Source organism: Mobula birostris, unplaced genomic scaffold (genome assembly GCF_030028105.1).
Source record: "Mobula birostris isolate sMobBir1 unplaced genomic scaffold, sMobBir1.hap1 scaffold_1591, whole genome shotgun sequence".
Taxonomy (NCBI): domain Eukaryota; kingdom Metazoa; phylum Chordata; class Chondrichthyes; order Myliobatiformes; family Myliobatidae; genus Mobula; species Mobula birostris.
Genome location: NW_027274633.1, coordinates 18,266 through 41,954, shown reverse-complemented (window position 1 = coordinate 41,954; position 23,689 = coordinate 18,266). Strand labels below are relative to the sequence as shown.

General features: G+C 57.9%; 6 non-coding genes and 2 pseudogenes across 6 annotated transcripts; all 8 read left to right on the top strand.

Annotated features, from left to right (window-relative positions):
* The first annotated feature begins 86 nt into the window (after positions 1-86).
* LOC140192524 (U2 spliceosomal RNA) lies at positions 87-218 on the top strand (annotated as a pseudogene).
* A 5,067-nt stretch (positions 219-5,285) lies between these two features.
* Positions 5,286-5,468, top strand: LOC140192520 (U2 spliceosomal RNA). The gene has a single exon (XR_011884320.1). It is a non-coding gene; the product is annotated as a U2 spliceosomal RNA (small nuclear RNA).
* Positions 5,469-8,539: 3,071 nt separating this feature from the next.
* On the top strand, positions 8,540-8,730 carry LOC140192510 (U2 spliceosomal RNA). Its single transcript, XR_011884310.1, has one exon. It is a non-coding gene; the product is annotated as a U2 spliceosomal RNA (small nuclear RNA).
* Positions 8,731-11,797: 3,067 nt separating this feature from the next.
* Positions 11,798-11,872, top strand: LOC140192528 (U2 spliceosomal RNA; annotated as a pseudogene).
* A 613-nt stretch (positions 11,873-12,485) lies between these two features.
* Positions 12,486-12,668, top strand: LOC140192519 (U2 spliceosomal RNA). The gene has a single exon (XR_011884319.1). It is a non-coding gene; the product is annotated as a U2 spliceosomal RNA (small nuclear RNA).
* Positions 12,669-15,936: 3,268 nt separating this feature from the next.
* On the top strand, positions 15,937-16,127 carry LOC140192509 (U2 spliceosomal RNA). Its single transcript, XR_011884309.1, has one exon. It is a non-coding gene; the product is annotated as a U2 spliceosomal RNA (small nuclear RNA).
* Positions 16,128-19,198: 3,071 nt separating this feature from the next.
* On the top strand, positions 19,199-19,389 carry LOC140192508 (U2 spliceosomal RNA). The gene has a single exon (XR_011884308.1). It is a non-coding gene; the product is annotated as a U2 spliceosomal RNA (small nuclear RNA).
* A 3,067-nt stretch (positions 19,390-22,456) lies between these two features.
* Positions 22,457-22,647, top strand: LOC140192531 (U2 spliceosomal RNA). Its single transcript, XR_011884324.1, has one exon. It is a non-coding gene; the product is annotated as a U2 spliceosomal RNA (small nuclear RNA).
* The last annotated feature ends 1,042 nt before the right edge of the window (positions 22,648-23,689 follow it).

Genomic DNA, 23,689 nt, shown 5'->3' with positions numbered 1-23,689 from the left:
GGGCAGCAAGGTCTTTGCCAGGCCTCCTGCTTCAATCTAAACACCAGAGGCTAGGCAGGATGTAGCCGACTCAAGAGGCCGCCTGCATCGCTTCTCGGCCTTTTGGCTAAGATCAAGTGTAGTATCTGTTCTTATCAGACCAGAAGGCGGAGGAGGAGAGTTCGCGCTGACGCAGGGGTGGATCCTAATGCTGATTGGCCTCCAATCTAACACCCCATACCAGCGACGACAGCAGTGAGTTAGAAGATGGCAGCAGCGAGCAGTACATCAGCTCGAGGCCAGGGTATCAAGAACACTGTCGAGACCGGAACGGGGGCACCGGCTTCACCCGAGAGACCTTCATCCGGAAGGTCTTGCTGGATTGCTGCGGATTTACGCCCGATGACATCTACTGTGTTCAGGACTTCGCAGGCTTCTTCGATGTCACTTTCCGGCAGGCTGCAGGGTGGCAGAAGCTGTACCAGCAGCTTCAGCTGAAGGGGACAGAGGCGCCGCTGTCGCTGCTGAAAGCACAGCCCCTCTTTGCAACGGCTACGCAACAGGAAAGGACAATCACGGTGCACATGTTCAACCCGCACGTGCCAGTGGTAGATGTCCTTACGTTCCTCGCTCGGTATGTGGAGAGCGTAGGAGCACCAGCAGATGTGAAGGACGGGCTGGGAATCTGGACCAGCAAACGGCAGGTGAAGGTGAAGCTGAGGTTGGATTCCAACGGCGGCATCATCCACCCCCCCTCCGTCTTCGCCATCGGAGGGAACCGAGGGTACATGGTGTACGCGGGACAACCCAGGGTGTGCCGAAACTGCGGCAAGGAAGGGCACATCGCAGCCCAGTGCAGGGTGGTGATGTGCAAGAACTGTAAAATGGAAGGCCACCTGACCAAAGACTGCACGCAGGCCAAGGCCTGCAACCTCTGCGGACAGGCCGGCCACCTGTACAGAGCCTGCCCGAAGCGTGGGGGCACCTACGCACAGGCGACCAGGGGAGGTGCTGGCCCTGAAAGGGCCCAGGCTGATGCGGACGTACCCGCCAGCGCTGCAGATGAGGCACCCGACAGGACGGATGACGAGACCAGGGAGGAAGGTGCAAGCACCCCAAGACCTGCCACCCCACTGCAGACCCTCCAGGACCAGGCAAACGACGAGCAGGAGTCCATGGAGGAGGGGAGAGCGGAGGCGGAAACCGAATGGAAGGTCGTGAAACGAAAAAAGACCCAAAAGGCGGCGGCCAAGCGACAGAAGGCGGAGCAACGCCAGAAAAGGGCAGGGAACCACGCAGCCCCTGGTACCCTGTCCTCTTCAGAGGAGGAAGGAGTTGGGGGAGGCCAGCAGCCCCGGCGGAAGAAGCGGCTGGCAGAACAGGTGGAGAGGAGGAGAGAGAGGGGAGAAAGTCTGCTGGCCACCCCCCAAGTACAGGAGGCGGAGAGCAGCAGACGCACAGAGCTCCGGGAATCCGGGAGCAGAGCCACGGCTGGTACCCAGCAGCCGGAAGGGGAAGCAGCCCAGGAAGTCAGCAACCCCCCGGGCCCAGACCCAGAACCAGAACGGCCACACACGGAGGAGTACTACCAGCAGTACCTGAGCCCACAGGAGGTGGAAAACTTCACAAAGGCGGTGGGGATGAAGGCTCAGGATGGCAAGAGCGAGGACGGAGAGCAGCCAAAATAAAAGACTTAACGATGGCAGACCTTAAATTGGCGTGCTTGAATGTGCGAAGTTTGAAGAGTACTGGGCGATGCGTCAGCACGCTCCAGTACCTGGACACTGTAAAGGCCGATGTGACCTTCCTCCAGGAGTGTGGACTACCACATCTCCGTAACTACCGGAGGTGGTCACGGTGGTGGAAAAAAGGTTTGTCGGTGTGGTCGGGGGGCAACGATTGTCGCGCTTCCGGCCTGGGGATTCTGCTGCGGGGAGGCAACTTCTCAATCACCCAAGTTAAAGAGGTGGTTGCGGGGCGCCTCCTGGTAGCAGACGTCAAATACCGGGGCACTCCGCTCCGGCTGATCAACATGTACGCCTCCCCCGTGCGGAGCGAGCGGCTGGCCGTCTTCGAGCAGCTCCCACGGCTGCTGGTGACGACCCAGCCGGTCGTTCTGGCCGGAGACTTCAATTGCACCATTGATGCGGCTGGAGGACCCGGCAGTGCCGACGGCAGGCTAGACAGTACCTCTAGACTCCTGAGGGAAATAGTGAAGACAGCCAAGCTGCGCGACGCCTTTGGCACCCCCACAGGTGGAGCACAGCCGCAAGCCACCTGGACACGATCGGACGGCTCAGCCCGCTCCCGGATCGACTTCCTCTTCCTGTCTGAGTCCCTCACGGTCAGGTCCACCGACGTCACGCCGGTGTTCTTCTCTGACCACTGCCTTCTGAGAGCCACCTGTCACTTACGGGAGGACCAGAAGGCAGGCAGGGGGACGTGGAAGCTGAACGTAAAGCTGCTGACCTCAGAGAACATCGAGGAACTAGAGAGGGAGTACACAGGTTGGAGAACCTTGAAAGCCTTCTTTGATTCCCCGGTTCACTGGTGGGAAGCCACCAAGGAGAACATTAAGAGGTTCTTCATCCGCAAGGGTATTCAGAAGGCAAGGCAGGAGCAGAGGGAACTGCGTAAACTCCAGACAGAGTTGCAGCAACTTCTCCTTCTGCAGTCGAAGGGGGTGGATGTCAGGGAGGAACTGCGAGAGGTGAAGGGCCGGCAAGCCCAGCACCTCGCCGCGGAATCCTCCAAGATCATCTTCCGATCAAGGGTCCAAACCGTGGAGCAGGACGAGACGTGCTCACGCTTCTTCTTCCAAAAGGTGCACAGGGGGAGCTCTGTGATCCACAACCTTAAGGAAGAGGACGGCTCAGTCGCGTCCTCGCAGACCGACATACTGAGGATCTGCAAGTCCTTCTATGCCGGTCTGTACGAGGAAAAGGCCACAGAATCCACAGCCTCCCGCAACTTCCTGTCGTCTATCACGCAGGTCTTAGACGACGGCAAGCGGGAGAGTCTGGATCGGCCACTGACCCTGGACGAGCTGACAGGCTCCATCCGTTCCTTCGGGTCGGGTAAGACTCCCGGAAGCGACGGCTTACCGGCCGAGTTGTACTCGGCTCTGTGGAACTGGATGGGCCCAGACCTGCTGGAAGTGTACAACGCTATGCTTCTGGCCGGCAGTATGTCTGAGTCCATGAGGAAGGGCATCATCACCCTCATCTACAAGCAGAAGGGGGAAAGGGAGGACATTAGGAATTGGAGACCCATCTCTCTCCTGAATGTGGACTACAAGATCCTGTCCAAGGCTATCGCCAACAGGGTCAAGTCTGCTCTGGGACAGGTGATCCACCCGGACCAAACCTGTGCTGTACCGGGCAGGAAGATCTCAGACAGCCTCGCGCTGCTGAGGGACACCATCGCCTACGTGCAGGACAGGGGGGTGGACGCCTGCCTGGTCAGCTTGGACCAGGAGAAAGCCTTCGACAGGATATCGCACATGTACATGGCGGACGTGCTCTCCAAAATGGGATTTGGGGAGGGAATCCGGAATTGGATCAGACTGCTCTACACAGACATCCGTAGTGCAGTCCAGGTCAACGGGTGGGAAACAGACAGCTTCCCCATCAGGTCTGGAGTCAGGCAGGGCTGCCCCCTCTCCCCTGTCTTGTTTGTCTGCTGCATAGAACCCTTTGTGGAAGCCATCAGGAGGGATGAGGGCATAAGAGGGGTGACGCTGCCAGGCAGTGGAGGGACCCAAGTGAAAACCTCCCTGTACATGGACGACGTCACCGTCTTCTGCTCTGATCCGAGGTCAGTTCGCAGGTTGATTGGCACCTGCGAACAGGTCGAGCTAGCGTCGGGGGCCAGGGTCAACCGCACGAAGAGCGAAGCCATGCTCTTTGGCAACTGGCCCGACCGATCCAGCGTCCCCTTCACCATCAGGTCTGACCACGTGAAGGTGTTGGGGATCTGGTTCGGAGGGGCTGAGGCGTGCAACAAGAACTGGCAGGAGCGGACTGCCAAGGTGAAACAGAAACTGGGACTGTGGGGAGGGCGCTCCCTGTCGATAACGGGCAAGAACCTGGTCATCAGGTGTGAGGTGCTCTCAGGGCTGCTGTACTTGGCGCAGGTCTGGCCCGTCCCCCGCTCCTACAGCTCGGAAATCACCCGGGCTGTCTTCAGATTCGTCTGGGGATCCAAGATGGAGCGGGTGAGACGGACCGCCATGCACAAGTCCCTGGACAACGGGGGCAAGAACGTCCCCAATGTCGCCCTCACCCTGATGGCCAGCTTCGTATGTGGCTGCATCAGGTTGTGTGTAGAGCCCAGGTATGTGGGCACCAAGTACCACTATGTGCCCAGGTTCTACTTGTCGCCCTGGCTGCGAAGGATGGGTCTGGCCCCACTCCCGCGCAACGCCCCAGTCAGCTGGTCGTTGCCGGCATACCTATCCCACGTAGCAAAGTTCTTCCAGGAGAACGCCTTTGACCACAAGGCCATCAGGCAGTGGTCGGCACGAAGTGTCCTGCAGGCACTGCAGGAGAAGGACGTGATGGACACAGTGGGGTGGTTCCCTGAGCAGACTGTCCAGTTCATCTGGCAAAATGCCTCATCGCCAGATCTCACCAACAGGCACCAAGACCTCGCCTGGCTGGCGGTGAGAGGGGCCCTCCCAGTCAGAGCCCTCCTGTACGCCCGGAACGTCGTCTCCGCACCCCACTGCCCACGGGAGGACTGCAGTGAGGAGGAGTCTGTGACCCACCTCTTTGCACACTGCCAGTTCGCAAAGAGGGTGTGGAGGAGGATGGACGGGCTAGTGTCACGTTTCATCCCCAGCAGCTGCGTGACAGAGGACTCTCTGATCTACGGGCTGTTCCCGGGGACGCACACGGAGACCAACATCCGGTGCTGCTGGCAGATCATCAACTCGGTGAAAGACGCTATTTGGTCAGCCCGAAACTTGATGATCTACCAGCACATGGAGATGTCCGTGGGAGAATGCTGCCGACTGGCACACTCTCGGCTGCAGGAGTACGTGCTGAGGGACGCACTGAAACTTGGTGCAGCCACCGCAAGGGCCCGGTGGGGAAGGACCACAGTATAGGTTTCTCCACCCGTGGGAGTGGGAGGGGTCGGTGGGCGGGGAGGATACCCCTCAACAATGAGATGCTAAGCTGAACTACTGGAGTGCCACGTGGGTGGCTATAAACACGGGTATTTTACTGAGTATAATGGAAACGTATGTAAAGGATGAAAAGTTATTGAATGGTTTATTGTATATATTTATTTTTGAATAAAGTATATTTTGAAATAAAAAAAAAAAAAAAAAATCTGTTCTTATCAGTTTAATATCTGATACGTCCCTTATCTGGGGACCATATATTAAATTGATTTTTGGAACAGGGAGATGGAATAGGGGCTTGCTCCGTCCACTCCACGCATCGACCCGGTATTGCAGTGCCTCTGGGAACGGTGCACTCCCCTTCTGGGGAATTTCAAAGTAGCAAAGAAAAGAAAAACGACGAAAGCTCCATCAGGCGGCGGCGGCGGCACAGCAGCACAGACAAGCATGCACGCACATGGAGAGAGAGGAGAGCTGCTTGCTCTACACCTCTCCTGTGTCTGTGTCTGTCTGTCGATACAGCTCACTCACTCACTCACTCACGCAATGTGCAGACAACTCAACAACAGCACGGGCATCATATCTGGGCCGTTTGGCTAAGATCAAGTGCACATCCGGGCTGCAACCAGATCAGGTGCTGCAGGCAAGGCAGCAACTTCATGAGAGATGCCCCTTGGCATTCATTCCTGAAGCAAACTGCTCAACCGGCGCACTCATTCTGATGCCTGCTCACTCGGCTGCTGCCTGCACCAAGCACAGAAGCAGAGTGAAGTGGAGCAGGCCGAAAGACCTTTTCTGTCCCGCCACACTCGCTCCACTTCTCAGGCTCAGGCTTCTCAGCTGCTCCTTGAAGCCAACGGAGGACGCGACGGACGGACGGACGGATGGACGGGCGGGCGAAGGAAGGAAGGAAGGAAGGAAGGAAGGAAGGAAGGAAGGAACGAACGATATCGAGTCACTGGCTCTGCTGCAATTTCACCAGCAGCCAGCCAGCCTGTCGGACAGGCAGGCTCGTTCAAGTGTGCCAGCAGCCAGGGCACGCGGACGGGAGGGAGGAAGGAAGGAAGGGAGGGAGGCATCCGATGGAGCCCGGCTACAGAGCAACGGGGCGCCGCCGCCGCCGGCACAACAGGGCCCGGTGCTCCTGCACCCTGCATCCTCCCCGCCTGCACCAGACTGCCAAGACTGCTGCTCTCCTGTCCAGACAGACAGACCAGCTACAAGCATCACCACCTAGCCATAGCATCAGCAAAACTCTGCCTACCTGCCCTGCCCTGGCCTGGCCTGGCCTCCTGGCCTCCTCTGATGCGTCTGCCTGCCCCAGGCCCAAAGCCCCGCCCACCGTTCAAGGTAAGGCAGAGGCACAACCCCCCACTCCACCCACTCAGACCTCCCCAATATACATCGGCAGTGCAGTGCATCTCTAGCCTCGCTCAGAATCACGTCCCAAACCCCAAGATCACTCAAACGTCTCATGCTTACACCTACCTACTCGGCGTCCAGCTTTGGCGCACGTCTCCACAATTGCCACATCCGTCCACGTGCCCCTGCTTCACGCACGGCACTGTGCCTCCCTCCGGCAGGCATTTCGCCGATCCGTTTCCTGTTTCACAACCAAGGCATAATCAGTACCCCTTTCCTTCCACGGCGCGCACACGCGCCCACCCACTCCACCACTGAGCCATGCCGGCCAAAAACGCACCTGCAGAGCAGTGGGGCACAGGGCCGCCGTCAGCCCGCGACACATTTCCCTCCTGCCGTGCCCTCCCTCCTGTTTCTACATCCGTGCACCCACCCCGCTGCAAAACCAGTCAGTCTGCTCAGGCGTCAGCACAGAGGCATAATGAAGGGCCTCGGCCCTTCTCCCTTTACTGCCCTCTGTACAGCTTGGCAGATCCCTCAGCACTCCGTGTGCACGTGTGTCTGTGACTCTGTGTGTGTGTGTGTGTGTGTGAGAGAGAGAGATTGAGTGAGTGAGTGAGTGAGTGAGTGAGTGAGTGAGTGAGTGAGTGAGAGAGAGAGAGACAGACCCTGCCAGATCCCTCAGCATTCCATGTGTGTTTGTGTCGGTGGGTGAGAGAGACAGAGACAGAGACAGAGAGACAGACAGACACACACACACACACACACACACACCCACCCACCTCCACACACCCCCGTGTGCACGTGTGTCTGTGACTCTGTGTGTGTGTGAGATTGAGTGAGAGAGAGAGACAGACCCTGCCAGATCCCTCAGCATTCCATGTGTGTTTGTGTCGGTGGGTGAGAGAGACAGAGACAGAGACAGACACAGAGAGACAGACACACACACACACACAAACACACACACACACCCACCCCCACACACCCCCGTGTGCACGTGTGTCTGTGACTCTGTGTGTGTGTGAGATTGAGTGAGTGAGAGAGAGAGACAGACCGACCCTGCCAGATCCCTCAGCATTCCATGTGTGTTTGTGTCGGTGGGTGAGAGAGACAGAGACAGACACAGAGAGACAGACAGACACACACACACACCCACCCACCCCCATCCACCCTGGTAAAAAAAGGTGGTGGGGGAGCAGGGGAGAAGACACCACTGTGTCCAATGATAGCCTGTGCAGACGCAAAGTCTACAGCTTCTGTGAGATGAAACAAACTCAAGCCACTCAACAATTGTAATTCCACACACATCAAAATAAAGGCACAGAGGTGTGAATGGCTGCACTTCAGCCTTCGGCTTGGAGAGCACACCCATTGTTTCTCCTCAGGCACACCTGTAGCTGACATCTTCCTATTCCCAAGCTTGCCAGGAGGCTTTTCTGCCCGCGGACTTTGGCCACGTCCACAAACCTCGTAACCGGTCTTGAGCGGCGCACGTGGCCTCTGCCTTTGTCGCCCGGTGCAGTCCCATCCGCTCGCTCCCTCCCGGAGAGGGCAGAGCCTCCGAAGGAGACCGTTCAGCTGGATGCGCCAGCCAGCTGGGGCACGCAAAGCCGAGAGGCGCGCTCTCTTTGCCGAGTGCAGGGACGCCCTTGAAGGGCCGAGCGGCCTGCTCCCACTCCCCCTGCAGACTTTTGTGCAGACAGGACAGCGTGACCAGCCTCCCACGACCAGGAGAGCAGTGCAAGTTGAGCCAGCCTCTGAGACCGACCTGGGAGCCAGCCGAGGAAGCCGGCAGCCTTGACGTAGGCAGTGTGCCAGTGACGTAGGCGCCCGTAGGTACGGCCCCACTCCCAGATGATTGGTGGATCACTGGCAGCTTTACATAGCCTCTGACAAGTTGCACTCAGGACGGACCAGGTAGGCAACAGCTGTCCAGCACACCCACCGATCCCAGACAACCTAGGGGAGAGCTGCCAGCGGGCCAGGGCAGCAAGGTCTTTGCCAGGCCTCCTGCTTCAATCTAAACACCAGAGGCTAGGCAGGATGTAGCCGACTCAAGAGGCCGCCTGCATCGCTTCTCGGCCTTTTGGCTAAGATCAAGTGTAGTATCTGTTCTTATCAGTTTAATATCTGATACGTCCCTTATCTGGGGACCATATATTAAATTGATTTTTGGAACAGGGAGATGGAATAGGGGCTTGCTCCGTCCACTCCACGCATCGACCCGGTATTGCAGTGCCTCTGGGAACGGTGCACTCCCCTTCTGGGGAATTTCAAAGTAGCAAAGAAAAGAAAAACGACGAAAGCTCCATCAGGCGGCGGCGGCGGCACAGCAGCACAGACAAGCATGCACGCACATGGAGAGAGAGGAGAGCTGCTTGCTCTACACCTCTCCTGTGTCTGTGTCTGTCTGTCGATACAGCTCACTCACTCACTCACTCACGCAATGTGCAGACAACTCAACAACAGCACGGGCATCATATCTGGGCCGTTTGGCTAAGATCAAGTGCACATCCGGGCTGCAACCAGATCAGGTGCTGCAGGCAAGGCAGCAACTTCATGAGAGATGCCCCTTGGCATTCATTCCTGAAGCAAACTGCTCAACCGGCGCACTCATTCTGATGCCTGCTCACTCGGCTGCTGCCTGCACCAAGCACAGAAGCAGAGTGAAGTGGAGCAGGCCGAAAGACCTTTTCTGTCCCGCCACACTCGCTCCACTTCTCAGGCTCAGGCTTCTCAGCTGCTCCTTGAAGCCAACGGAGGACGCGACGGACGGACGGACGGATGGACGGGCGGGCGAAGGAAGGAAGGAAGGAAGGAAGGAAGGAAGGAAGGAAGGAACGAACGATATCGAGTCACTGGCTCTGCTGCAATTTCACCAGCAGCCAGCCAGCCTGTCGGACAGGCAGGCTCGTTCAAGTGTGCCAGCAGCCAGGGCACGCGGACGGGAGGGAGGAAGGAAGGAAGGGAGGGAGGCATCCGATGGAGCCCGGCTACAGAGCAACGGGGCGCCGCCGCCGCCGGCACAACAGGGCCCGGTGCTCCTGCACCCTGCATCCTCCCCGCCTGCACCAGACTGCCAAGACTGCTGCTCTCCTGCCCAGACAGACAGACCAGCTACAAGCATCACCACCTAGCCATAGCATCAGCAAAACTCTGCCTACCTGCCCTGCCCTGGCCTGGCCTGGCCTCCTGGCCTCCTCTGATGCGTCTGCCTGCCCCAGGCCCAAAGCCCCGCCCACCGTTCAAGGTAAGGCAGAGGCACAACCCCCCACTCCACCCACTCAGACCTCCCCAATATACATCGGCAGTGCAGTGCATCTCTAGCCTCGCTCAGAATCACGTCCCAAACCCCAAGATCACTCAAACGTCTCATGCTTACACCTACCTACTCGGCGTCCAGCTTTGGCGCACGTCTCCACAATTGCCACATCCGTCCACGTGCCCCTGCTTCACGCACGGCACTGTGCCTCCCTCCGGCAGGCATTTCGCCGATCCGTTTCCTGTTTCACAACCAAGGCATAATCAGTACCCCTTTCCTTCCACGGCGCGCACACGCGCCCACCCACTCCACCACTGAGCCATGCCGGCCAAAAACGCACCTGCAGAGCAGTGGGGCACAGGGCCGCCGTCAGCCCGCGACACATTTCCCTCCTGCCGTGCCCTCCCTCCTGTTTCTACATCCGTGCACCCACCCCGCTGCAAAACCAGTCAGTCTGCTCAGGCGTCAGCACAGAGGCATAATGAAGGGCCTCGGCCCTTCTCCCTTTACTGCCCTCTGTACAGCTTGGCAGATCCCTCAGCACTCCGTGTGCACGTGTGTCTGTGACTCTGTGTGTGTGTGTGTGTGTGTGAGAGAGAGAGATTGAGTGAGTGAGTGAGTGAGTGAGTGAGTGAGTGAGTGAGTGAGAGAGAGAGAGACAGACCCTGCCAGATCCCTCAGCATTCCATGTGTGTTTGTGTCGGTGGGTGAGAGAGACAGAGACAGAGACAGAGAGACAGACAGACACACACACACACACACACACACACCCACCCACCTCCACACACCCCCGTGTGCACGTGTGTCTGTGACTCTGTGTGTGTGTGAGATTGAGTGAGAGAGAGAGACAGACCCTGCCAGATCCCTCAGCATTCCATGTGTGTTTGTGTCGGTGGGTGAGAGAGACAGAGACAGAGACAGACACAGAGAGACAGACACACACACACACACAAACACACACACACACCCACCCCCACACACCCCCGTGTGCACGTGTGTCTGTGACTCTGTGTGTGTGTGAGATTGAGTGAGTGAGAGAGAGAGACAGACCGACCCTGCCAGATCCCTCAGCATTCCATGTGTGTTTGTGTCGGTGGGTGAGAGAGACAGAGACAGACACAGAGAGACAGACAGACACACACACACACCCACCCACCCCCATCCACCCTGGTAAAAAAAGGTGGTGGGGGAGCAGGGGAGAAGACACCACTGTGTCCAATGATAGCCTGTGCAGACGCAAAGTCTACAGCTTCTGTGAGATGAAACAAACTCAAGCCACTCAACAATTGTAATTCCACACACATCAAAATAAAGGCACAGAGGTGTGAATGGCTGCACTTCAGCCTTCGGCTTGGAGAGCACACCCATTGTTTCTCCTCAGGCACACCTGTAGCTGACATCTTCCTATTCCCAAGCTTGCCAGGAGGCTTTTCTGCCCGCGGACTTTGGCCACGTCCACAAACCTCGTAACCGGTCTTGAGCGGCGCACGTGGCCTCTGCCTTTGTCGCCCGGTGCAGTCCCATCCGCTCGCTCCCTCCCGGAGAGGGCAGAGCCTCCGAAGGAGACCGTTCAGCTGGATGCGCCAGCCAGCTGGGGCACGCAAAGCCGAGAGGCGCGCTCTCTTTGCCGAGTGCAGGGACGCCCTTGAAGGGCCGAGCGGCCTGCTCCCACTCCCCCTGCAGACTTTTGTGCAGACAGGACAGCGTGACCAGCCTCCCACGACCAGGAGAGCAGTGCAAGTTGAGCCAGCCTCTGAGACCGACCTGGGAGCCAGCCGAGGAAGCCGGCAGCCTTGACGTAGGCAGTGTGCCAGTGACGTAGGCGCCCGTAGGTACGGCCCCACTCCCAGATGATTGGTGGATCACTGGCAGCTTTACATAGCCTCTGACAAGTTGCACTCAGGACGGACCAGGTAGGCAACAGCTGTCCAGCACACCCACCGATCCCAGACAACCTAGGGGAGAGCTGCCAGCGGGCCAGGGCAGCAAGGTCTTTGCCAGGCCTCCTGCTTCAATCTAAACACCAGAGGCTAGGCAGGATGTAGCCGACTCAAGAGGCCGCCTGCATCGCTTCTCGGCCTTTTGGCTAAGATCAAGTGTAGTATCTGGCGGTGAGAGGGGCCCTCCCAGTCAGAGCCCTCCTGTACGCCCGGAACGTCGTCTCCGCACCCCACTGCCCACGGGAGGACTGCAGTGAGGAGGAGTCTGTGACCCACCTCTTTGCACACTGCCAGTTCGCAAAGAGGGTGTGGAGGAGGATGGACGGGCTAGTGTCACGTTTCATCCCCAGCAGCTGCGTGACAGAGGACTCTCTGATCTACGGGCTGTTCCCGGGGACGCACACGGAGACCAACATCCGGTGCTGCTGGCAGATCATCAACTCGGTGAAAGACGCTATTTGGTCAGCCCGAAACTTGATGATCTACCAGCACATGGAGATGTCCGTGGGAGAATGCTGCCGACTGGCACACTCTCGGCTGCAGGAGTACGTGCTGAGGGACGCACTGAAACTTGGTGCAGCCACCGCAAGGGCCCGGTGGGGAAGGACCACAGTATAGGTTTCTCCACCCGTGGGAGTGGGAGGGGTCGGTGGGCGGGGAGGATACCCCTCAACAATGAGATGCTAAGCTGAACTACTGGAGTGCCACGTGGGTGGCTATAAACACGGGTATTTTACTGAGTATAATGGAAACGTATGTAAAGGATGAAAAGTTATTGAATGGTTTATTGTATATATTTATTTTTGAATAAAGTATATTTTGAAATAAAAAAAAAAAAAAAAAATCTGTTCTTATCAGTTTAATATCTGATACGTCCCTTATCTGGGGACCATATATTAAATTGATTTTTGGAACAGGGAGATGGAATAGGGGCTTGCTCCGTCCACTCCACGCATCGACCCGGTATTGCAGTGCCTCTGGGAACGGTGCACTCCCCTTCTGGGGAATTTCAAAGTAGCAAAGAAAAGAAAAACGACGAAAGCTCCATCAGGCGGCGGCGGCGGCACAGCAGCACAGACAAGCATGCACGCACATGGAGAGAGAGGAGAGCTGCTTGCTCTACACCTCTCCTGTGTCTGTGTCTGTCTGTCGATACAGCTCACTCACTCACTCACTCACGCAATGTGCAGACAACTCAACAACAGCACGGGCATCATATCTGGGCCGTTTGGCTAAGATCAAGTGCACATCCGGGCTGCAACCAGATCAGGTGCTGCAGGCAAGGCAGCAACTTCATGAGAGATGCCCCTTGGCATTCATTCCTGAAGCAAACTGCTCAACCGGCGCACTCATTCTGATGCCTGCTCACTCGGCTGCTGCCTGCACCAAGCACAGAAGCAGAGTGAAGTGGAGCAGGCCGAAAGACCTTTTCTGTCCCGCCACACTCGCTCCACTTCTCAGGCTCAGGCTTCTCAGCTGCTCCTTGAAGCCAACGGAGGACGCGACGGACGGACGGACGGATGGACGGGCGGGCGAAGGAAGGAAGGAAGGAAGGAAGGAAGGAAGGAAGGAAGGAACGAACGATATCGAGTCACTGGCTCTGCTGCAATTTCACCAGCAGCCAGCCAGCCTGTCGGACAGGCAGGCTCGTTCAAGTGTGCCAGCAGCCAGGGCACGCGGACGGGAGGGAGGAAGGAAGGAAGGGAGGGAGGCATCCGATGGAGCCCGGCTACAGAGCAACGGGGCGCCGCCGCCGCCGGCACAACAGGGCCCGGTGCTCCTGCACCCTGCATCCTCCCCGCCTGCACCAGACTGCCAAGACTGCTGCTCTCCTGCCCAGACAGACAGACCAGCTACAAGCATCACCACCTAGCCATAGCATCAGCAAAACTCTGCCTACCTGCCCTGCCCTGGCCTGGCCTGGCCTCCTGGCCTCCTCTGATGCGTCTGCCTGCCCCAGGCCCAAAGCCCCGCCCACCGTTCAAGGTAAGGCAGAGGCACAACCCCCCACTCCACCCACTCAGACCTCCCCAATATACATCGGCAGTGCAGTGCATCTCTAGCCTCGCTCAGAATCACGTCCCAAACCCCAAGATCACTCAAACGTCTCATGCTTACACCTACCTACTCGGCGTCCAGCTTTGGCGCACGTCTCCACAATTGCCACATCCGTCCACGTGCCCCTGCTTCACGCACGGCACTGTGCCTCCCTCCGGCAGGCATTTCGCCGATCCGTTTCCTGTTTCACAACCAAGGCATAATCAGTACCCCTTTCCTTCCACGGCGCGCACACGCGCCCACCCACTCCACCACTGAGCCATGCCGGCCAAAAACGCACCTGCAGAGCAGTGGGGCACAGGGCCGCCGTCAGCCCGCGACACATTTCCCTCCTGCCGTGCCCTCCCTCCTGTTTCTACATCCGTGCACCCACCCCGCTGCAAAACCAGTCAGTCTGCTCAGGCGTCAGCACAGAGGCATAATGAAGGGCCTCGGCCCTTCTCCCTTTACTGCCCTCTGTACAGCTTGGCAGATCCCTCAGCACTCCGTGTGCACGTGTGTCTGTGACTCTGTGTGTGTGTGTGTGTGTGTGAGAGAGAGAGATTGAGTGAGTGAGTGAGTGAGTGAGTGAGTGAGTGAGTGAGTGAGAGAGAGAGAGACAGACCCTGCCAGATCCCTCAGCATTCCATGTGTGTTTGTGTCGGTGGGTGAGAGAGACAGAGACAGAGACAGAGAGACAGACAGACACACACACACACACACACACACACCCACCCACCTCCACACACCCCCGTGTGCACGTGTGTCTGTGACTCTGTGTGTGTGTGAGATTGAGTGAGAGAGAGAGACAGACCCTGCCAGATCCCTCAGCATTCCATGTGTGTTTGTGTCGGTGGGTGAGAGAGACAGAGACAGAGACAGACACAGAGAGACAGACACACACACACACACAAACACACACACACACCCACCCCCACACACCCCCGTGTGCACGTGTGTCTGTGACTCTGTGTGTGTGTGAGATTGAGTGAGTGAGAGAGAGAGACAGACCGACCCTGCCAGATCCCTCAGCATTCCATGTGTGTTTGTGTCGGTGGGTGAGAGAGACAGAGACAGAGACAGACACAGAGAGACAGACACACACACACACACAAACACACACACACACCCACCCCCACACACCCCCGTGTGCACGTGTGTCTGTGACTCTGTGTGTGTGTGAGATTGAGTGAGTGAGAGAGAGAGACAGACCGACCCTGCCAGATCCCTCAGCATTCCATGTGTGTTTGTGTCGGTGGGTGAGAGAGACAGAGACAGACACAGAGAGACAGACAGACACACACACACACCCACCCACCCCCATCCACCCTGGTAAAAAAAGGTGGTGGGGGAGCAGGGGAGAAGACACCACTGTGTCCAATGATAGCCTGTGCAGACGCAAAGTCTACAGCTTCTGTGAGATGAAACAAACTCAAGCCACTCAACAATTGTAATTCCACACACATCAAAATAAAGGCACAGAGGTGTGAATGGCTGCACTTCAGCCTTCGGCTTGGAGAGCACACCCATTGTTTCTCCTCAGGCACACCTGTAGCTGACATCTTCCTATTCCCAAGCTTGCCAGGAGGCTTTTCTGCCCGCGGACTTTGGCCACGTCCACAAACCTCGTAACCGGTCTTGAGCGGCGCACGTGGCCTCTGCCTTTGTCGCCCGGTGCAGTCCCATCCGCTCGCTCCCTCCCGGAGAGGGCAGAGCCTCCGAAGGAGACCGTTCAGCTGGATGCGCCAGCCAGCTGGGGCACGCAAAGCCGAGAGGCGCGCTCTCTTTGCCGAGTGCAGGGACGCCCTTGAAGGGCCGAGCGGCCTGCTCCCACTCCCCCTGCAGACTTTTGTGCAGACAGGACAGCGTGACCAGCCTCCCACGACCAGGAGAGCAGTGCAAGTTGAGCCAGCCTCTGAGACCGACCTGGGAGCCAGCCGAGGAAGCCGGCAGCCTTGACGTAGGCAGTGTGCCAGTGACGTAGGCGCCCGTAGGTACGGCCCCACTCCCAGATGATTGGTGGATCACTGGCAGCTTTACATAGCCTCTGACAAGTTGCACTCAGGACGGACCAGGTAGGCAACAGCTGTCCAGCACACCCACCGATCCCAGACAACCTAGGGGAGAGCTGCCAGCGGGCCAGGGCAGCAAGGTCTTTGCCAGGCCTCCTGCTTCAATCTAAACACCAGAGGCTAGGCAGGATGTAGCCGACTCAAGAGGCCGCCTGCATCGCTTCTCGGCCTTTTGGCTAAGATCAAGTGTAGTATCTGTTCTTATCAGTTTAATATCTGATACGTCCCTTATCTGGGGACCATATATTAAATTGATTTTTGGAACAGGGAGATGGAATAGGGGCTTGCTCCGTCCACTCCACGCATCGACCCGGTATTGCAGTGCCTCTGGGAACGGTGCACTCCCCTTCTGGGGAATTTCAAAGTAGCAAAGAAAAGAAAAACGACGAAAGCTCCATCAGGCGGCGGCGGCGGCACAGCAGCACAGACAAGCATGCACGCACATGGAGAGAGAGGAGAGCTGCTTGCTCTACACCTCTCCTGTGTCTGTGTCTGTCTGTCGATACAGCTCACTCACTCACTCACTCACGCAATGTGCAGACAACTCAACAACAGCACGGGCATCATATCTGGGCCGTTTGGCTAAGATCAAGTGCACATCCGGGCTGCAACCAGATCAGGTGCTGCAGGCAAGGCAGCAACTTCATGAGAGATGCCCCTTGGCATTCATTCCTGAAGCAAACTGCTCAACCGGCGCACTCATTCTGATGCCTGCTCACTCGGCTGCTGCCTGCACCAAGCACAGAAGCAGAGTGAAGTGGAGCAGGCCGAAAGACCTTTTCTGTCCCGCCACACTCGCTCCACTTCTCAGGCTCAGGCTTCTCAGCTGCTCCTTGAAGCCAACGGAGGACGCGACGGACGGACGGACGGATGGACGGGCGGGCGAAGGAAGGAAGGAAGGAAGGAAGGAAGGAAGGAAGGAAGGAACGAACGATATCGAGTCACTGGCTCTGCTGCAATTTCACCAGCAGCCAGCCAGCCTGTCGGACAGGCAGGCTCGTTCAAGTGTGCCAGCAGCCAGGGCACGCGGACGGGAGGGAGGAAGGAAGGAAGGGAGGGAGGCATCCGATGGAGCCCGGCTACAGAGCAACGGGGCGCCGCCGCCGCCGGCACAACAGGGCCCGGTGCTCCTGCACCCTGCATCCTCCCCGCCTGCACCAGACTGCCAAGACTGCTGCTCTCCTGCCCAGACAGACAGACCAGCTACAAGCATCACCACCTAGCCATAGCATCAGCAAAACTCTGCCTACCTGCCCTGCCCTGGCCTGGCCTGGCCTCCTGGCCTCCTCTGATGCGTCTGCCTGCCCCAGGCCCAAAGCCCCGCCCACCGTTCAAGGTAAGGCAGAGGCACAACCCCCCACTCCACCCACTCAGACCTCCCCAATATACATCGGCAGTGCAGTGCATCTCTAGCCTCGCTCAGAATCACGTCCCAAACCCCAAGATCACTCAAACGTCTCATGCTTACACCTACCTACTCGGCGTCCAGCTTTGGCGCACGTCTCCACAATTGCCACATCCGTCCACGTGCCCCTGCTTCACGCACGGCACTGTGCCTCCCTCCGGCAGGCATTTCGCCGATCCGTTTCCTGTTTCACAACCAAGGCATAATCAGTACCCCTTTCCTTCCACGGCGCGCACACGCGCCCACCCACTCCACCACTGAGCCATGCCGGCCAAAAACGCACCTGCAGAGCAGTGGGGCACAGGGCCGCCGTCAGCCCGCGACACATTTCCCTCCTGCCGTGCCCTCCCTCCTGTTTCTACATCCGTGCACCCACCCCGCTGCAAAACCAGTCAGTCTGCTCAGGCGTCAGCACAGAGGCATAATGAAGGGCCTCGGCCCTTCTCCCTTTACTGCCCTCTGTACAGCTTGGCAGATCCCTCAGCACTCCGTGTGCACGTGTGTCTGTGACTCTGTGTGTGTGTGTGTGTGTGTGAGAGAGAGAGATTGAGTGAGTGAGTGAGTGAGTGAGTGAGTGAGTGAGTGAGTGAGTGAGAGAGAGAGAGACAGACCCTGCCAGATCCCTCAGCATTCCATGTGTGTTTGTGTCGGTGGGTGAGAGAGACAGAGACAGAGACAGAGAGACAGACAGACACACACACACACACACACACACACCCACCCACCTCCACACACCCCCGTGTGCACGTGTGTCTGTGACTCTGTGTGTGTGTGAGATTGAGTGAGAGAGAGAGACAGACCCTGCCAGATCCCTCAGCATTCCATGTGTGTTTGTGTCGGTGGGTGAGAGAGACAGAGACAGAGACAGACACAGAGAGACAGACACACACACACACACAAACACACACACACACCCACCCCCACACACCCCCGTGTGCACGTGTGTCTGTGACTCTGTGTGTGTGTGAGATTGAGTGAGTGAGAGAGAGAGACAGACCGACCCTGCCAGATCCCTCAGCATTCCATGTGTGTTTGTGTCGGTGGGTGAGAGAGACAGAGACAGACACAGAGAGACAGACAGACACACACACACACCCACCCACCCCCATCCACCCTGGTAAAAAAAGGTGGTGGGGGAGCAGGGGAGAAGACACCACTGTGTCCAATGATAGCCTGTGCAGACGCAAAGTCTACAGCTTCTGTGAGATGAAACAAACTCAAGCCACTCAACAATTGTAATTCCACACACATCAAAATAAAGGCACAGAGGTGTGAATGGCTGCACTTCAGCCTTCGGCTTGGAGAGCACACCCATTGTTTCTCCTCAGGCACACCTGTAGCTGACATCTTCCTATTCCCAAGCTTGCCAGGAGGCTTTTCTGCCCGCGGACTTTGGCCACGTCCACAAACCTCGTAACCGGTCTTGAGCGGCGCACGTGGCCTCTGCCTTTGTCGCCCGGTGCAGTCCCATCCGCTCGCTCCCTCCCGGAGAGGGCAGAGCCTCCGAAGGAGACCGTTCAGCTGGATGCGCCAGCCAGCTGGGGCACGCAAAGCCGAGAGGCGCGCTCTCTTTGCCGAGTGCAGGGACGCCCTTGAAGGGCCGAGCGGCCTGCTCCCACTCCCCCTGCAGACTTTTGTGCAGACAGGACAGCGTGACCAGCCTCCCACGACCAGGAGAGCAGTGCAAGTTGAGCCAGCCTCTGAGACCGACCTGGGAGCCAGCCGAGGAAGCCGGCAGCCTTGACGTAGGCAGTGTGCCAGTGACGTAGGCGCCCGTAGGTACGGCCCCACTCCCAGATGATTGGTGGATCACTGGCAGCTTTACATAGCCTCTGACAAGTTGCACTCAGGACGGACCAGGTAGGCAACAGCTGTCCAGCACACCCACCGATCCCAGACAACCTAGGGGAGAGCTGCCAGCGGGCCAGGGCAGCAAGGTCTTTGCCAGGCCTCCTGCTTCAATCTAAACACCAGAGGCTAGGCAGGATGTAGCCGACTCAAGAGGCCGCCTGCATCGCTTCTCGGCCTTTTGGCTAAGATCAAGTGTAGTATCTGTTCTTATCAGTTTAATATCTGATACGTCCCTTATCTGGGGACCATATATTAAATTGATTTTTGGAACAGGGAGATGGAATAGGGGCTTGCTCCGTCCACTCCACGCATCGACCCGGTATTGCAGTGCCTCTGGGAACGGTGCACTCCCCTTCTGGGGAATTTCAAAGTAGCAAAGAAAAGAAAAACGACGAAAGCTCCATCAGGCGGCGGCGGCGGCACAGCAGCACAGACAAGCATGCACGCACATGGAGAGAGAGGAGAGCTGCTTGCTCTACACCTCTCCTGTGTCTGTGTCTGTCTGTCGATACAGCTCACTCACTCACTCACTCACGCAATGTGCAGACAACTCAACAACAGCACGGGCATCATATCTGGGCCGTTTGGCTAAGATCAAGTGCACATCCGGGCTGCAACCAGATCAGGTGCTGCAGGCAAGGCAGCAACTTCATGAGAGATGCCCCTTGGCATTCATTCCTGAAGCAAACTGCTCAACCGGCGCACTCATTCTGATGCCTGCTCACTCGGCTGCTGCCTGCACCAAGCACAGAAGCAGAGTGAAGTGGAGCAGGCCGAAAGACCTTTTCTGTCCCGCCACACTCGCTCCACTTCTCAGGCTCAGGCTTCTCAGCTGCTCCTTGAAGCCAACGGAGGACGCGACGGACGGACGGACGGATGGACGGGCGGGCGAAGGAAGGAAGGAAGGAAGGAAGGAAGGAAGGAAGGAAGGAACGAACGATATCGAGTCACTGGCTCTGCTGCAATTTCACCAGCAGCCAGCCAGCCTGTCGGACAGGCAGGCTCGTTCAAGTGTGCCAGCAGCCAGGGCACGCGGACGGGAGGGAGGAAGGAAGGAAGGGAGGGAGGCATCCGATGGAGCCCGGCTACAGAGCAACGGGGCGCCGCCGCCGCCGGCACAACAGGGCCCGGTGCTCCTGCACCCTGCATCCTCCCCGCCTGCACCAGACTGCCAAGACTGCTGCTCTCCTGCCCAGACAGACAGACCAGCTACAAGCATCACCACCTAGCCATAGCATCAGCAAAACTCTGCCTACCTGCCCTGCCCTGGCCTGGCCTGGCCTCCTGGCCTCCTCTGATGCGTCTGCCTGCCCCAGCCCCAAAGCCCCGCCCACCGTTCAAGGTAAGGCAGAGGCACAACCCCCCACTCCACCCACTCAGACCTCCCCAATATACATCGGCAGTGCAGTGCATCTCTAGCCTCGCTCAGAATCACGTCCCAAACCCCAAGATCACTCAAACGTCTCATGCTTACACCTACCTACTCGGCGTCCAGCTTTGGCGCACGTCTCCACAATTGCCACATCCGTCCACGTGCCCCTGCTTCACGCACGGCACTGTGCCTCCCTCCGGCAGGCATTTCGCCGATCCGTTTCCTGTTTCACAACCAAGGCATAATCAGTACCCCTTTCCTTCCACGGCGCGCACACGCGCCCACCCACTCCACCACTGAGCCATGCCGGCCAAAAACGCACCTGCAGAGCAGTGGGGCACAGGGCCGCCGTCAGCCCGCGACACATTTCCCTCCTGCCGTGCCCTCCCTCCTGTTTCTACATCCGTGCACCCACCCCGCTGCAAAACCAGTCAGTCTGCTCAGGCGTCAGCACAGAGGCATAATGAAGGGCCTCGGCCCTTCTCCCTTTACTGCCCTCTGTACAGCTTGGCAGATCCCTCAGCACTCCGTGTGCACGTGTGTCTGTGACTCTGTGTGTGTGTGTGTGTGTGTGAGAGAGAGAGATTGAGTGAGTGAGTGAGTGAGTGAGTGAGTGAGTGAGTGAGTGAGAGAGAGAGAGACAGACCCTGCCAGATCCCTCAGCATTCCATGTGTGTTTGTGTCGGTGGGTGAGAGAGACAGAGACAGAGACAGAGAGACAGACAGACACACACACACACACACACACACACCCACCCACCTCCACACACCCCCGTGTGCACGTGTGTCTGTGACTCTGTGTGTGTGTGAGATTGAGTGAGAGAGAGAGACAGACCCTGCCAGATCCCTCAGCATTCCATGTGTGTTTGTGTCGGTGGGTGAGAGAGACAGAGACAGAGACAGACACAGAGAGACAGACACACACACACACACAAACACACACACACACCCACCCCCACACACCCCCGTGTGCACGTGTGTCTGTGACTCTGTGTGTGTGTGAGATTGAGTGAGTGAGAGAGAGAGACAGACCGACCCTGCCAGATCCCTCAGCATTCCATGTGTGTTTGTGTCGGTGGGTGAGAGAGACAGAGACAGACACAGAGAGACAGACAGACACACACACACACCCACCCACCCCCATCCACCCTGGTAAAAAAAGGTGGTGGGGGAGCAGGGGAGAAGACACCACTGTGTCCAATGATAGCCTGTGCAGACGCAAAGTCTACAGCTTCTGTGAGATGAAACAAACTCAAGCCACTCAACAATTGTAATTCCACACACATCAAAATAAAGGCACAGAGGTGTGAATGGCTGCACTTCAGCCTTCGGCTTGGAGAGCACACCCATTGTTTCTCCTCAGGCACACCTGTAGCTGACATCTTCCTATTCCCAAGCTTGCCAGGAGGCTTTTCTGCCCGCGGACTTTGGCCACGTCCACAAACCTCGTAACCGGTCTTGAGCGGCACACGTGGCCTCTGCCTTTGTCGCCCGGTGCAGTCCCATCCGCTCGCTCCCTCCCGGAGAGGGCAGAGCCTCCGAAGGAGACCGTTCAGCTGGATGCGCCAGCCAGCTGGGGCACGCAAAGCCGAGAGGCGCGCTCTCTTTGCCGAGTGCAGGGACGCCCTTGAAGGGCCGAGCGGCCTGCTCCCACTCCCCCTGCAGACTTTTGTGCAGACAGGACAGCGTGACCAGCCTCCCACGACCAGGAGAGCAGTGCAAGTTGAGCCAGCCTCTGAGACCGACCTGGGAGCCAGCCGAGGAAGCCGGCAGCCTTGACGTAGGCAGTGTGCCAGTGACGTAGGCGCCCGTAGGTACGGCCCCACTCCCAGATGATTGGTGGATCACTGGCAGCTTTACATAGCCTCTGACAAGTTGCACTCAGGACGGACCAGGTAGGCAACAGCTGTCCAGCACACCCACCGATCCCAGACAACCTAGGGGAGAGCTGCCAGCGGGCCAGGGCAGCAAGGTCTTTGCCAGGCCTCCTGCTTCAATCTAAACACCAGAGGCTAGGCAGGATGTAGCCGACTCAAGAGGCCGCCTGCATCGCTTCTCGGCCTTTTGGCTAAGATCAAGTGTAGTATCTGTTCTTATCAGTTTAATATCTGATACGTCCCTTATCTGGGGACCATATATTAAATTGATTTTTGGAACAGGGAGATGGAATAGGGGCTTGCTCCGTCCACTCCACGCATCGACCCGGTATTGCAGTGCCTCTGGGAACGGTGCACTCCCCTTCTGGGGAATTTCAAAGTAGCAAAGAAAAGAAAAACGACGAAAGCTCCATCAGGCGGCGGCGGCGGCACAGCAGCACAGACAAGCATGCACGCACATGGAGAGAGAGGAGAGCTGCTTGCTCTACACCTCTCCTGTGTCTGTGTCTGTCTGTCGATACAGCTCACTCACTCACTCACTCACGCAATGTGCAGACAACTCAACAACAGCACGGGCATCATATCTGGGCCGTTTGGCTAAGATCAAGTGCACATCCGGGCTGCAACCAGATCAGGTGCTGCAGGCAAGGCAGCAACTTCATGAGAGATGCCCCTTGGCATTCATTCCTGAAGCAAACTGCTCAACCGGCGCACTCATTCTGATGCCTGCTCACTCGGCTGCTGCCTGCACCAAGCACAGAAGCAGAGTGAAGTGGAGCAGGCCGAAAGACCTTTTCTGTCCCGCCACACTCGCTCCACTTCTCAGGCTCAGGCTTCTCAGCTGCTCCTTGAAGCCAACGGAGGACGCGACGGACGGACGGACGGATGGACGGGCGGGCGAAGGAAGGAAGGAAGGAAGGAAGGAAGGAAGGAAGGAAGGAACGAACGATATCGAGTCACTGGCTCTGCTGCAATTTCACCAGCAGCCAGCCAGCCTGTCGGACAGGCAGGCTCGTTCAAGTGTGCCAGCAGCCAGGGCACGCGGACGGGAGGGAGGAAGGAAGGAAGGGAGGGAGGCATCCGATGGAGCCCGGCTACAGAGCAACGGGGCGCCGCCGCCGCCGGCACAACAGGGCCCGGTGCTCCTGCACCCTGCATCCTCCCCGCCTGCACCAGACTGCCAAGACTGCTGCTCTCCTGCCCAGACAGACAGACCAGCTACAAGCATCACCACCTAGCCATAGCATCAGCAAAACTCTGCCTACCTGCCCTGCCCTGGCCTGGCCTGGCCTCCTGGCCTCCTCTGATGCGTCTGCCTGCCCCAGGCCCAAAGCCCCGCCCACCGTTCAAGGTAAGGCAGAGGCACAACCCCCCACTCCACCCACTCAGACCTCCCCAATATAC